This window comes from Fukomys damarensis, unplaced genomic scaffold (genome assembly GCF_012274545.1).
Source record: "Fukomys damarensis isolate Sample0158 unplaced genomic scaffold, DMR_v1.0_HiC HiC_scaffold_22, whole genome shotgun sequence".
Taxonomy (NCBI): Eukaryota; Metazoa; Chordata; class Mammalia; order Rodentia; family Bathyergidae; genus Fukomys; species Fukomys damarensis.
The window spans coordinates 23,260,930-23,263,988 of NW_022900934.1; the positions used below are offsets into that span (position 1 = coordinate 23,260,930).

Consider the following 3,059-nt stretch of genomic DNA (forward strand, 5'->3'; position numbering starts at 1 on the left):
TGTACTGGGAATCAAACTTAGGCCCTTGCCAGGCAGGCAGCAGAACCACTGGGCCAAATCCCCAGCCCACATCTGATATTTTTTATATCCAGGGGGTGCTCTTTAGTCAAACTGGAATTGTTGTATCCCAGTTGACTAGCACAGCCTGCTTCCAAGTCCAAAACACAAGGAAAATATCTTTCCCCAGCCTCAGCAACTTTGCTGGGGTATAGTCTCCATTTCTTTTCAAGAGTTCTTCTTTGGTCTTATAGTATATAGACATTTCCATCCTGAAGCAGTAGAGTCATTTGGCTCTAATATTGCTGCTGATATATCTGTTACTTTTGTAGGGAGCATAGAACAAAAAGGAGGGTCTTTGTACATGGACTCTGTTTTGTGTGTACATTTGAATTGCTTTCTGCTGCTCAACTAGACTGGCTCCTCCTACAACAAGAATAAGCAGTTCCTTCAATTTTGTGTGTGTGTGTGTGTGTGTGTGTGTGTTTCTCTCTCCAAAGGACATCTTTTTATATTGTCTATAGACCAAATAGCATGTATCTTAGGTTTATCTCCTTTCTGTTCTCATGTTCCTTCTTTTCTTTTAATGGAGCTAGAAATATCTATATGATTACATCTATTCTAATAATCTGTGTTTCTTTCTTTAATATTTGGTAATTTTGCCGGGCTTGGTGGTTTAAACTAGTAATCCCAGCACTTGGGAGGCTGAGGCAGGAGGATTGCCATGAGTTCAAGGCCAGCGTGAGGGCCTGCATAGTGAGACCTTGTCTCAAAACACCGTAAAAAATTTTTTTGAAGATTGGAGAAATAAACTGATCTTCTATTTACTCTGGTGCTGTGTAAGAATCAGAAGAAGTTGAAGGTACACTTGGTAATTATGGAGAAGATCACCACTCCACCTGATTTCCATAGATGATTCAATTCATTTGCATATGTTTTCATTCAATTATTTAAATGCCTTTCCGCACCCAGACTTTTCTTCAGGACACTGGGGGAGACACTAGTTAACAGGGACAAAAAGGACTCACCCTTATTGAGCTTTCATACTAGTGGAGAACTGTAAAATAACTATACAAAGATTATTATAGGTTGTGATAAGTGCTATAAATGAAATAGAATATTGTGACTAGGGAGAAGCTGTGGTGCTGACTCTTGGCAAGTTTTTCTGAGGAGGTAATGCTTAAGCAAAAATGTAGAGTTGGGATAGCTCATCTACATAAGGATGAGAAGAAACTGGAAAGCGTTTGGCATGTTAAGAAATGTGTTTGAAAAAACAAGAAAAAGCCAATGCAAGTAGAGTCATTTTTCTATTTGTGGGTCTGAACACATTTATAGATAGTTATAAAAAAGAGAAAAAATAAAATGTTATAGAGTTCAGAGTTGAGAGTGAACATGGTGGCACTCACCTGTAATCCTAGTTCTTGGGTGGCTGAGGCAGGAGGGTTGCCATGAGTTCAAGGCCAGCCTGAACTACATAGGGTGAACCTGTCTCAACTCCCCCCAAAACACAAGTTCAACATCTTTTTGTGTTTTGACAGTACTGAGGATTCAACCTGGAGTCTCATGCATGCTAGCCAAGTGCTCTGCACTGAGATATATCCTCAGCCCTTTTTAAAATTTTATTTTTAGACAGGGTCTTGCTGAGTTGCCAGGCTGGCCTTGAATTTGGAGTCCTCCTGCCTCAGCTTCAAGTAGTTAGGATTAAGAGTTGTGCAACATGATGGCTGGCTTGCTCTTTTCTTTTTTTAAATAAACATGTTATATTTATAGAAAAGTTGCACAAATAGTACGGAGTTGTATATCAATTACCATTTTCCTCTATACTTACAAAAAAACAGTACATTTATTAAAATTTGATGTTAATACTGTATTAATAAAATTTGAAATATTTTTCATATTTCAGTAGTTCACCCTTTAATGGCTTTGCTTTTTCTTTTGTTTGTTTTTTGAGACAGGGTTTCAGTATGTAGTTGAGATTGACCTGGAACTCACTATGTAGCCCAGGCTGGTCTCGAACTCACAGTGATCCTCCTGGGCCTCAACCTCCCAAGTGCTGGGATTACAGGCGTGCACCACCACGCCTGGCTAATGGCTTTGCTCTTTTCCAGAGCCAATCCTGGATAACATATTGTATTTAGAAAGTTTTTAAAATTTTTGGTACTGGGGATTGAACTCATGACCTTGTGTTTAAGAGGCAGGCATGGCGCCACTGAGCTAAATCCCTGGCCCTTGTACTTTTTTTTAATGAACTCTATTATACTAGAGTATAAAATGTATTTTTGATTTGAAAATGCGGTTTATCCAGGCATGGTGGCGCTCGCCTGTAATCCCAGATCCAGAAGCAGAGGCATGAGGATTGCCTTGAGTTCGAGGTTAGCCAGGGTATACAAAGAAGGAGTTTTTTTTTTTTCAGTTTGCTGTTTTGGGGGTACTGGGTACTACTCAAGTCTTACCGTACAAATCTTTCCAAAAGCTTGTGTTAGGAGAATTTATCCCTCATTTTCAGTTGGCTCCTCCCTTTTGATTTGGAAGACAAAAGTCAATCATAGACATGGATATATTCATAGTTACATGCTGTAGGCAAGAAGGAATTGGAGGGGGGTTTAGTACAAAAAGCAGCTTGAGAATACGTAGTTTCTTCAATAACAACGCGTGCAGCTGTGGAAGAGCTAGAGTGGGTAAGTCTTACTAGATTGAAATTTTTTAATGGGAATAATCAGCTTTTGACTAACAGGACATTATCAACGAACTAGCCTTTACTTTGTGTTCTGCCTAATCCTCCAAACAATTCTGCGAGATAGGCACTATTTCCTTCTTTTCGCAGTGGCTCCAAAAAGTAAAGTAATTTGCACAAAATCTCACACTAAAGCTCCAAGGCGTTCCAACCATCCTGGCCAAAGCCAGGACTAGGTGCAAACGTACACTCTTAATTGCGAGCTCCTCAGGTCACAAACACCTTCAACTTCCGGGAGGTCGCGGGAGAACCTTGGCACGCCTGCGCTGCCCCGCCCCATGACGTCACGCAACCGCCCCGCCCTCTTTTGGAACGGGGAGCCGCAGAG

General features: G+C 40.7%; 1 protein-coding gene across 1 annotated transcript in view; it reads left to right on the top strand.

Moving 5' to 3' along the window:
• The first annotated feature begins 390 nt into the window (after nt 1–390).
• LOC104873345 (RNA-binding protein 12) overlaps nt 391–3,059 on the top strand; it is a 52,260-nt gene continuing 49,591 nt past the window's right edge. The window contains exon 1 of the mRNA XM_033767141.1: nt 391–481. The gene's annotated coding sequence lies outside the window, so the exon portion shown is untranslated. The remainder of the gene's footprint in view (nt 482–3,059) is intronic.